Raw genomic sequence first — 13,362 nt, 5'->3', positions numbered from 1 at the left:
CACACACACACACACACATACACACACACACATATATATATATAACAGAATTTATTTTAATGGCACAAATATTATGCATTTCTGTTTGACCATTTTCATAAAAAAAATAAACATTTATTATGTTATTATGTATTTTGTCTTCATGCTCTGTGTTGAGTTTGATTTTACTAATAATGAACATACATTTGGGTAAAGAATTCATATTTGTTCAAGCCCATGCTGATTAGAGTATTAAAAACTGGAAAAGTACTAATGTAAGATACAAATGTGTGATTAAATTGCAATAAATCAGGAGTTAATTAATGTCAATCATGCGATTAATCATGATTAAATATTTGATGTGTGTGTGTGTGTGCGTCTCTCGTTCAAATTTGGATACCTTTTCAGACAGATGCTTTCTGGAACTCTAACAAACCCGGCTGTCTGTTATTTTAAGATTAGATATTAAACACTTCTTAAATATGAGTGGAGCCTGATCCTGGGTGTAATTCACTGCTAGTCACAATTACTCAAAGCAAAGATCTGCTGATTAACAGACCTTGTGATGCAAACGTAGGGCTTTTCTTTAGCACCGGATGAACCCTTTTTGTTTATTGTGTAACCATGACAAAGGGTCTCTCAAGGTAAAGATAGAGGCTTGTTTGAGCCTCGTCCTGAGATTGGTTAAATGACTGTTGTTACAAATTCAACTGCCTCTGAAAATCTCATTCTAATTCAGTTTCACTTCAGGGAAACAGGAGAAATGTTGCTATGGTGACTGAATTATTAATTTGCCCGGTTTCCCACTTCCAAAAATGACACGAAGGCAGTACATTAGTGAGATAAAATGAATGCGTGTCATTGTGTTAGATTTATAGAATCAGATAATAGGCTAATAAAGGTCATGGGCTAATGAGGCAGAAGGAGCGTGATTGGATGTGACAACTCTGTTTATGTGTCTGCTTCCAATGAGTTCTGTCACGGGTTGTTTGCCTTTGCTTACAAGGCCCTTAACTACATTTTATCCATGTCATTAGGTGTCATTTTATAAAATAGTGACTAAATAGTGGTTTAGAAAGAAATTGAGATGGGGAGGAACATAATGCAGTCATGACTGGGTATAAATGGGACTGGGGATAAAAAGGGTTAAATCTTCTTTTTGAAGAATAATTAAAATAAGCAATAAATGTATTACTCGAAATAATTAAGCGGGGAAAGCAAATAAATGTATCTTAGCTATCCATATAATAGCTTGCTGTTAGAAAAATGAATTTATATATTTATTTATTTATACTTACTTATTTTTATATTTTAAAAAGAAAAACAATCATATAAAACTGATTTGTTTCTAGCTCAGTGTGTACATCCATCCAGCATAATGTTAAGTGCTAAGTCCTGTTACTACACCAAGCGAAACAATACGTGGATTGGACATCTGCTGAATCTTATTTAACAGCGATGTTACATCCATAACGTCAAAGACAACGACTGAGAAATCGAAATTGAAAAACACACAACGGAAAATGAAGTGAAGCTCTTATCTGTTCTTAATTAAATTTAGAGGTCTAGAAAATGTTCCAGCTTATACAATTAATGTTAGCTGCTATCTGCAAATAGTAAGTTTTATGTTTGTGTTTAACTAATTGAATAATATAAATATAAATTAATGTCTTTGCATTTCACACCTAGGCCTTCAGTGGTGTCCTACCTGAATCAGTCCACCTCTCAATACCATGGCATTAGACACCAATGACACGACGGCTTTAGAAACCTAATAAACACAATTCAACAAGTCTCCTTTCACTGCAGCCACAGCTGCACCACCTACGTACATCATTTTTAGCTGAGCATCAATGTTATAAAATGATCTGCATTTTTGTGCATTTTTTGCATTCTGGTTTTCCTGTGGATTTGAAATAACAGGCAAATAGTGTGTTTTGAAATAAAGAAACTAGACCTTTGGGTATAATATAATACAAATTCATGGACAAAAATAAATAAAATATATTAAGTGAATGATTCTGATTAAGTATACGAGAGCAGAGAAGGCATTGCCTTATATATAGAGACCTCCACAGACAAAAGTATGTGTAAATAATTATGATTTCGGTGCTGTTCATTTGTTAGCAATGTTAATGTGAAGCCTGTTTTTATAAAACATCAGACAAATGTTTGCAAGCTGTACATTTCGGCTGGTACATACCAATAAGAGACAACAGTAAAACGTTTACCAGGCTCAAAGTGACTGACAACAAGCAGCACAATCAGCTTTTTGCTTCCTATTGTGAGCACAGAAGGGTAAGAATCACACTATTCATGGATCAAACCCAGAACAGGTGAATATAAGTAGCGACTGATGTTAAGGACAAAAACCAAAGCTATAGGTACATGGTAAAATATCATCACTCTAAAACCTGGGACCTAAACAAATTCTGGAGGAATGAACATTGCTTCTAATCTGTCCTTCAATGTTCTAAGCGTCCATATAAACTCATTTCTTGCCTACAATGAGTTATTAAAAAAGCCATTTTTAATCTTCTGGACCATGTTCATAGTGTAAACACTCATAGATAAAAAAAAAAAAAAAAAAAGAAAAGGTGTAATTCCTGAAATAGTTCTGTTAAGGCGAATATCATGCAGAGCGCCATATGCTGTTTCTTTCCTCTCAGGTCTGCTTCCTTTATCACAAAGCATAGTGTGTTGGAGGGAAAAGTGAGACCTTTTTTCAGGCTAGAGCGATTTGTGGGTGGGAAAAAAAAAAAAAGCTGATTCTACAGCGCAGACGAGATGTGGAGCTCCTAGGCTTTGGCCTGCTTCCCTCCTGGTTAGCTTCTGTGTGGGATCTGACTGCTGATTTGTACTCAAAATAAGGATCTTACCCCGGAACACATAAAGTGATGCCTGTACTTTGTGCACTTAAACAGATAAATACAGTAAACTGATGCTCACTTCAACGGTGTTTTTCTGTTAACACTATCTTCCCAATAGTTGTCTTTTCATCGTGAACATTTAGCTCTGGTCTGGAACTGAAAAACTAAGAAACGGTAATTCAAAAATTCATTTTTTTGTTTTGACAAGAACCTTTGGTTGTATAACTTTATTTTTCTGCTCCAACCAGTGGCTTGTTGATGTATCATTAGGGGTGTAATAGTACATGGTTTGGTACACGTGTACCAAATGCAATACCTTTTACATGTAGAACATTGTTCAAATCTGAGTTCTTCTTTAAGAACGTATTAAGTGGCAGATGGCAAGTTTGTTTAGTCCCTGCCTCACGCTTTGAACATTATTTAAATTATAATTAAACTTGAACACATACACATCAATGCCAGGGGTATATAAAAAGAAACGAGAGTTAGCGCAGTGTCACTGTGGCTACCCGCTCTGTACCAGAAATAAGATTTGTTTTAAAAACTCTTATCCAGTGAGTGGCTAGTGGCTAATGCTGAACATACACATGCTGAATCTACATATTCTTTAGTGTTTTATGTCCAGCTTCAAGAAATTCTCTTAAAACGAAGAAAACACTGACAATTCCGCATATCGAGGGAGTAAATGAACTAAGAATGAAAGGAATGTTGAAGTATGCTGAAATAAGTGAAACATTTAAATAGATCGTGTCTTTAGATAATTCTAAATTACAAATTCAAACAATTTAATTACGTTTTTCTTATAAAAAATTTTTTATCAATTTAATTTGTGCCAATTTAATTGATTACTAAATGTAGATAGATAGATAGATAGATAGATAGATAGATAGATAGATAGATAGATAGATAGATAGATAGATAGATAGATAGATAGATAGATAGATAGATAGATAGTGTTTTCATAATACCCCATAATTATCCTACACAAGCCTTATTGTCTTTTTCAGACAATGACAGGAAAGTTTGTAAAAGGTAACAATTATTTGCATTGTGAAATGTCACTATGTGCATCATCACTCCACGTCTATAAAATACTGCTGTTTAACTTTGTCCCTCTTTTTTTTTTTGTATGTGGTTGAACAAATTCAAGATTAAAAGATGTGTCACAGTCCAGTGTACTGACTGGTAATTCGATTGTGTAAACAAACTTGAAATCTGAATTGCCTGAGAAAATAAAGGATGGTCATGTGTTAATGGGTGCTGTTAAGAGTTTAAATTGTTTTGAGCAGTTGCAGTTTAATTCATTGTTGTGTAATTTGCTAGATTTATAGTTGTGCCAGTAATTTCGGTAGGTGGTAGCTGATTGGTTAAGAAGTTGGACTTATGATGAGAATCTTGTGAGTTCAATTCTTCAAACCTGAGCAAATTCCTTAACCCTCAACTGGTCAGCTGTATAAATGAGATCAATGTGAGTCGGTCTGGATAAGGGAGTCTGTCAAATGCATGAAGTTGATCAAGTGCAGTCTTCATTTTAAATAAAATTACCTAAAGAAATAATGGGTATGTTGTTGATTACAATGGTATTGCTTCACATCACGATGCTAACACTATCACTAAAAATGTCTATAGACAAATCCAATAGCAAGAATTAGGAAACCACCTGAGCTCTAAGGTGCTTGTTCAAATCATAATCACTTTACTTCATTAAAAAGCAGAAATGAAAAAAAAAAAAATGGTAAATTAAATATACCGTTTAGTAAAATATACGCACAATTTGCACACATTAGAGAGTATAATGAGGTTGCAGCTGCTTAACCAAACATCACGCACATCCTCACTGACAGTGGAGAGGTAAAGATTTGAAACAGTGTGAAACTGTGTCTGCTGAGGCATGGAATTCCGGTTCCTGGCTGACAACAGAGGAACCCGATGTGATCTTCACCAGCTGTAAACCATCTGCCTCCAGGTACACCATGCTATTCCTTCTGACATACTTTTCAGCTCATTTTGTTTGTAAAGAGCACCTATTTGAGTTACTGTAGCTTTCTTGAGAGCTCAAAAAGAGTATGGTTTGAGCTTGCTGTAGATCTCCAACAGAACATACTTGGATGTTTTTTGGTCCAGCCAGTGTAAATTCACTGTAAATTAAAATTGTACCATTCAAAATGTGTACCATTTAGTGCAAATGGAATGAGAAGTGGGAGCTAGCAGTTAATACGTTGGGTAAGAAGGTTGTGATTTCAAATCCCAGGAGAACCAAGATGCCACTGCGGGGCCCCCTAAGCAAGGCCCTTAAACCTCCAAGCTCTCAGTTGCCTAAATAAGATAGTTTCTCTAGATAATGTATATACTAAAAGTACTGCACAATTACAGGCATTAAAAAAGAAACAAACATTTAAGATGTTGAGGTTTTCTTTGGGAGTGATGAGGATGGACAGGATTAGAAACGAGTTTATTTAAGGGACAGTGCATGTAGGACGTTTTGGAGACAAGGTGAGGGAGGTGAGATTGAGATGGTTTGGACATGTGCAGAGGAGGGACATGGGGTATATCGGTAGGAGAATGCTGAGGATGGAGCCACCAGGAAGGAAGAAAAGAGGAGGGCCAAGAAGGAGGTTCATAGATGTGGTGAGGGAAGACATGCAGGTAGTTGGATGTGAAACAGGCAGATGTAGAGGACAGGGTGGTATGGAGACGGATGATCCGCTGTGGCGACCCCTAATGGGAGCAGCCGAAAGAAGAAGAAGAAGAAACAAAATGTATCAAATCTTCAACAAATCAAATTAGTCTAAATGATTAATCCAGTGATGAAGAACGTATAGCTGATGAAGCCAAGCTCAAGCGCTTTAACATGCACTGAACCTCAGGAAACTGAAGCACTACACCCAGGCCACAAAAAAAAAACAAGGAATATAAAGGGGGTCGCCACAGCGGATCCTCCGCACGTTTGATTTGGCACATGTTTTACGCTGGATGCCCTTCCTAACGCAACCCTCCCCAATTTATCCGGGCTTGGGACCGGCACTAAGAGTGGCTGGGGATGGTTCCCTGACCGGGAATCGAACCCGGGTCGCAGCGGTGGGAGCGCTGCATCTTAACCACTAGACCACCAGAAAAAAAAAAAAAAAAAAAAAAAAAAAAAAAAAAAAAAAAAAAAAGGTATATATTCTTTCAATTTAAAGCCAATTGTTTTTCCAATGGAATGTAGTTATATGTGTTTAATTCCAATGCAGCAGGTTTCAGTGCAAATATGTAGAGCTGCTTTGGTGAAACAACTCATTTCGTGGTGCATTCATAGTCCGGGTAACCTGATAAACAGCATCCACCCTGGATGGTACAAAAAAAATCATCATACTGACCCAGTCCTTAATTCAGGGCTTATGCATTTGTTTACACCACAGTTTAAAAATACCCCCCTAATTGACAGGGTGGGAGGAAAAGGGTTAGTTCCCACAGAGTGCCGCTGAAAATAATAAAATGCTTCAAATTCCTGGTCCTGGAATAAAACGCAGCACCCTTAAGCTCATCAAATCGCAGTGGGGGAAAAAAACAAAACAGCAGCTTGCCACTAAACAGTCTGCGCTGCATGAAGCAATGACCATTCAGCTGTCCTCTAGATTTTCCACTACATTTAAGATCTACTACTAGCATCACTTTCTTTTTTTTTCACGAATGACCCCCTACCGTCAGACACACATACGATCTGTACGCTTTATTCAGCATCAAAGCCTCTTATCGCCATCCTTTTTAAAGAAATAACCAGGATTCACTGCCGATTGTGTGTGTGTTTGGAGTGTAAGTGTTTGTGATTCTACTTTGCCAGACAAATCTCTTAAGGGAATTAAACTGTGCTGTTTCTTTGCTGGAGTTTGTGTGTGTGTGTGTGTGTGTGTGTGTGTGTGTGTGTGTGTGTGTGTGTGTGTGTGTGTGTGTGTGTGTGTGTGTGTGTGTGTTTTTCATCAAACAGGCCGTTTTGCGATGCCATGAAAGCGATAGAGGATTTTTTTTTAACCAGCCACTTTACACACACTCTTGCTGAACCATTCTGTCACCATTCTATGTTTTTTTTAGGCTTATTTTTTTAAAAACAATGACTCTGAAAACAATAACATGCTAAACAAATGGTTTCTATCAGTAACCTTATCTCAGCTAAGGCCTCGTTTCAATAACCGCTGAGCGAATCCGTTGGCAGGCTGCAGGTCACGATCGGTTATGTGACGCTTCGACACCACCGCTGAAATGATCCTTATTTATATGTTGCATTAGAATGAATATCGACCCCCCCCCCCCCCCCCCCTTCTCCTTCTTCTTCTCTTTCACTGAGAAAGATTGATGTCACTCTATTGATTTCCAATCAACTCATTTATTTAAATTTTGCTTTAAGCTTCTGCAATGGTCCAAGGCTTTCATAAATAGCTGTGCGTCTTTTTTATTATATTTTTTTTTTTTGTATGCAGCAGAATGAATTGTTTGTTTAAGGATTATTTTGTGAAATATATAGGATTTTGTACTTTTTATTTCCAGTGGTACAGTACATAAGAAGTCATTGTGCACTATGGGTCTGGTGAGAGTCTTTGATAAATACTGCACTGTGATTACAGTGAAGCTTTGGGAAACACACACACACACACACACACACACACACACACACACACACACACACACCAGTGCACTGTATAGCTAAACTCATATCTGTTCATTAGAATTTTACAGGGGAAAAAAAAAACAGTGATGATATCAATGTTACTTCAGGGACAATGAAAGTATAATTAACTTTTTTCGGCACTTGTCCAGATTCAATTAAACACAGCCATTTTTGCATGGGTCCTCACTCCAGCAAATTTAATTGGCAATGCTTGGCCTGCTGTGTCTCTGAGCTGTTTTAAGGCTAATCAGTATATTTGCATATAGGCCCCAGTTTTTGCCCATTCCCTGACCCCACGCAAAGACTCGAGAAAACCTCTTCCTGCAGAAGAACAGCCCGTAATTGTTTGGGCACACATCAACGGATGAGTACTTGCAGGATAAATGGGCTCCCATGCAGTCCTATCACTTAAGGAGGATAAGGAGGAAAGAAAAAAAAAGGCTACAACAACTTACTGATTGCTCTGACAGTGATGCATTAAAATGGGCCCTGCGAATAATTGCTCTTTCCTGTGGCTACTGTGTGGCGAGGGATGCATAATGGTGATAAAGTTTGGGCTGTGGGTGAGAGAGATAAAGACGCTAAGAGTTGTCCATGGCTCAGCTCTTCAGACGAATCTTGTCGGTTCGTGTCCGTCTGGATAAGCCGTTAGCTCGGCATAAAGTGAGAGAAATGGAAAAATAAATTGTTAAGTTTTGTTTAAAGGAGCTCATGACATTCCTATAATTTTAAATAAACTACCATGATATTGGTGGTTGACCACTAAACTTGCCCATTTACATCATTAGAAGGTTTTAGGATATGCTATGGAAACATCTATTTATATCAAAACCAGTGGTGGACAGTAACGAGAAGTAAATGTAATTCGTTACTGTACTTAAGTAGATATTTCTCGTATCTGTATTTTACTGATCTATTTCCATTCAACTTTCATTCTACATTTTAAAGTCAAATATGTGACTTTTTACTCAACTACATTTTGCAAAAACAGTCTTTCTTTTTAATTTATGAGGATGAAAATTTAAACATGCAGCAATCCACCAATCAGTGTTGAGCACACGCTCAGTTTTAAACTCATTTCGATTGGCGCTTGGTGGTTTCTACTTATCACAAACATACAGTTCAGCATCAGTTCAACAGCAAGCAGAACATTTTGAGAGAAGTAAATGATGGAGAAACTCCTGACTCGAACTCGTCACAACACCTGTGGCATTTATTTTTTTTTGTAGTCGGTTTTGGGCTCATAATAATTGTAATAGATATCATTCATTGTTTAAATATTTAATATCATTATATTAATAGATCGGTGAGTTGAGAGTAAAATTAGAGTCTTTTCACATAAACTGAGTTGATAAAGCAAAAATTGCTGACAAAAATTATAATAGGAACATTATAGCTATAATAAATCATAATACTTTGGATGCTTAAGTACATTTCAAGGGCAAATACTTTTACTTTCACTGAAATAATATTTTAGAGTGTATTTCTACTTTAACTCAAGTAAGGTTTGTGTACTTCATCCACCACTGATCAAAACCAATATGGTTCCTGAGATAGTTGTTCTATAAAAAACACTTGTTTGGGTGATCATCAGGACAGTGGAAGTTTGAATACAAATGTCACTAAAGCTGTGGGCTGGAAGTAAAGAGCAAAAGTTGGTAATGGTCATGTTTTCTGCGTAGGAGGAATGGCATCCTCCCTCCCTCGATTGTCAGTCCCAGAGTAATGTATGGTGGAGGAGGGTAAATAGTGATTTTCTCAGAAAATGAAGCCTGAGCAGCAGTTTGGAGGTGATTTGCTAACCTCCTCTCAGAATAAGCATGTGTTAGCCCTCATGCTCCATGGATGGTAGCTATCATATTATTTATTGGTGTGTGGGAATTGGGACCAAGTTGTATATAAAATACTAAATAAAACAAGCAAGCGTAAGGTAAAGACTGCCATGAATGGTAGAAAGAAAACCATGTGTATGCTTGTTTCACACTCTGTGTTCTGGATCCACTCTGTCCCTGACCAAAATAAAACAGTTCCTGTAGATGAAAAAGTGAATGAACATGAGGTAGATGAGATGTGATCTGAGCCAGGAGATCAGAACTTTTATGTAGCGCAGTTAGGAAACAGCAAGTCTTCTGGGACTCCGTTTTGGCCGAAGTCAAGCTGTTTAAAGTGCTGTTGTGTGCATATTCCAAATGCTGACCTTAACTGACCACAGATTAGGTCATTGTGTTTGAGTCAGAAGAGACGTGGCGGCACTTGGCCCGTCCTCTGGAAATGCTCTATCTTGAGCTAAACAGATTATATGTTTTCTGTGTGGAAAGTTTGAAAACTCGGTTGTTTAGAAACTGTGTTTCTTTTACATTAAACTCCATGCTGGAGCAGCTGAAACCCAGTGGCTTCACCAGAAAACCCCAGAAATGGCCAAGCTTTTGGTTTCAAGGGTATTTTCCCTGTCCATTACTCATGAGCACCTGCTTAGCGAGGTTGAACGTGGTACTTAAGCCAAAGCTATTTGAAAAACATGAAGAGAGCCAGAGCCTGGCATTTTACCCTTTTCCTTACACAAGCTGGCTATGCAAAGATCTGAGGAATGATCAATTTCCTTACTTGGCCCTCACCAAGGACAGTTAATCTTTAAATTGGTGCAGGACTCTCAGAGTACCTCAACTAAAATAGAATAAATACAATTCTCAAAATATGATATAATAAATATTTCGAAGACACAGGAATAAAAGTTTTTGTGGTTCATTTGTGGTTACCAAAAAAACTTAAAAAAAACTTGCTGAATGAGAAGCAAAATAGCATTCATTCCACAGTGAAACAGTAAAACCAGCAGTTCTTAGCCATTTCACTTGAATTCTATTAGCTCACGCTTCTAAGAATTGTGGATTTCTTTTCGGGGTTAAAGTTCATCCAAATGAACTCTATTTAAAATAAAATTTAAAGAGGATGTGAAATTAACTGCTACCAAAAACAGAACAAATTTTTAAGTATCATGTCCATATCAGGTGAATAGGCTTTTTTACCCAATAGATCTTGGTAGATTTTAGATGTTTTTTATCTACATTTTCTCGAGTGAGAAGAAATAGATACTTTGTATAGAAACACTTTTTAAACTTATGCTCAAACTACATCAAAGTAAGACCTACAACACAGTAAAATTAACTCTTGGTGTTCGGAAGCTGGGGTCAGAGCACAGTGTCAGCCAGGATACAGCACCCCATGAGAACTAAGGGTTAAGGGCCTTGCTCAGGGGCCCCAAGAGTGGCATCTTGGCGATACCCGAGGATCGAACTTCTGAACGTCCAATCAGTACCTCAGAGCCTAAACCACTGAACTACCACCTCCCCTGCAGCTGAATACACTTCATGGAAAAAGCTCATTTTTGCTGTCTTAAGCCCTCAATCCCTCAGGATTCAAAGGTTTTGCTCCTCCATTCTGTTGTCCTTTAAGTATCTTTAATATTACCTCAGAAATCAGTCCCCTTACACATGTAAACAGTGCCTTAGCACCTACTGTTTTGCAAGAGCAGAAGTTTTACTTAATCTATTAGAAACTCCCAGTCCTGATCGGCTGGATGCTGTTGGTCCACATCAATCATTTTTTCCCATATTGCAGAGCAAGACGTCCCTCAGACACTAATATTTTATGGACAGCCGATTGGAATGCGAGAAGAAATATTACAACTACAAAAAATCGTGACTCAAGTCATTAACCCCATCTTTTAAATGTCTCTTGTAAGACTTTCATAATAATGAGGTCACATGACATTGTCTGCAGTTCTAACTAGAGGGCACATTCAACACAGGGCATAGTGTCAGAGGTCACGTCGGAGGCCTGCCGTGATTCTGTCTAGTCTCAGTCACTGACAGCATGAATACTCTCGCCATTTCGGATTGGTGAATATAAAGCGGGCCATTAAGATGCTCGGATTCCTGTCCACAAAATTGGGTCCAGTTTCCTCCAAAACAGAATGAAGGAGAAAAATGACATCTTGGCAGGCTGAAAGGGACATACGAGATTAAGGATCTGTCTTCAATAATGCCCTTTCAGTTTCAGTGGAGGCAAGATGGAGAGACTGTCCGACATGTCTGCCCTTTGACACGATTTGGAACAGTTGCAGCACTTCCATAGAGACAGGCAGCCACTGAAAAAAATCTCTGAAATGGCTTTGAAGGCTGTGAAGCTCCAAAGACATCACCATATGACTGAATCAGATGCTGCAACCTAGAAATATGCCCTCAGCTGAGAGCCACAATGGGGATTCAGTTCTCCAGAGGATAGCACCCGACTACACAGCAACAGCATACAATGGACTTCTGTTCTCAAACTGTTGTTTGTCACTTCTCTGTTTAACTCAGTAACAGGCTGCTGTGTAAATGAACTTCCTACGCTTTATGCAATGCGACGTGTTTCTTCATATAGAATTTTGCAACTATTTTTGCGCCATGGAGTCAGCTCTTACATTCATAGACTAGATAAAAAAAAAAATGTGAAGCCATGTGACAATGTTCCACAATGCAAAACTCTGTAGGTAAAAAGTTCAATATATGTTTGCCGGTTTTTATCCGTAACCAAAAAAAAAAAAAAAAACTGTTGCGTTTTCACTAGAAACAAATCTGGTTTTTTGGAAAAGTTCTATGACTAAGCGAGGAAGAGTGAAAACTTTCTGTTCTGCTATCTGCTCAATGACAGTCCTCAAAAACAGGATGTAAAAATGACTTCCTTTGATTGCCATGGACTAGACACACAGCCTGTCAGCCAATTTGCAGTTCTTCCAGTGGTCCAGGCTGATAAGACAACACAGGCATGTGTAGGCCTACCTTGTGCTGAATAGGTAGGCTGCTGCTCACTAACTTCAAAGTCCACAATGCTCTGACATACACGTTGTTAATTACAGAAAAAATGACAAAAATGTGCACATTTCTTTTCTAAATAGAGTGTAGATAACTTTGTGACAGGAAACATTGTCAGTGCTTACAAGGCTAATGCCAAGAAACCCAAATAAAATCCACATTTTGTCTTTCTTACAGCTGAACACCCAGTTCTGTGGAACAGGAACATTCCCAGCTTTCCAAATGTTTTTATCCTAATGTTTCAAAGGCAAACTGAATAGTATAGGGCCTGACAGGATAGCAGAGAAGGCCGTCACCAAGAGGACAACCCTAACAGCGCTTAAATATTGACCCAATCTCTTGAAACTTTCCCAAGAATATTTTGCATGTTAAGCAACACACGTTTTCTAATAAGTTATTATTTATTTATTTATTAATATTTAGGGCGTTTCAAAGTCAGACCGCGTAGTGTAGTGTTTTGCAGGGAACATGATAAATGTTCCCACAGAAAACCATGCAACCCCTAAGGGTGCTGGACTGACTTGTTGTCTCAAGGGTTTCTCAAAGGTTCTTTGGATAGACAGTTTATAGCTTTCTAGTTATTTAATGCCAAAATGTGCAATGTAGGTTTTTTACATTGTACTCAGGAAGGGTTCGCCACTATGGACAATGCCAAAAAGTGCTACACTGACTTACTTTCTGAAAGTTTTAATCAATGAATGAACTGTTCTAGTTTTTAAAATGTATTTATTTTGTATTATTTTTACTTAGAACACTTGAAAAGCAAACTCTACATTGTTCAGATTTACCTACAGAACATTTTCTCATTGAAAACTAATAACTTCTAGCTGACCCATTCTCACAAGTACTTTTCAAATGCTCTCTTAAGGGCATTACTTCAAGTTTTCTAAACATGATTTTAGCTTTGAAGACAAACCTAATAATCTCAAAACATGGGTTTTTGAATAAACCCATTTCTCCTACACTTGTACTGTACAAGTGACCTAAATATGCATTACTTCAACAAGATATAATA

The sequence above is a fragment of the Silurus aristotelis genome (genome assembly GCF_946808225.1).
Source record: "Silurus aristotelis genome assembly, chromosome: 1".
NCBI classification, from domain to species: Eukaryota; Metazoa; Chordata; class Actinopteri; order Siluriformes; family Siluridae; genus Silurus; species Silurus aristotelis.
This window is presented reverse-complemented; position numbering follows the sequence as displayed.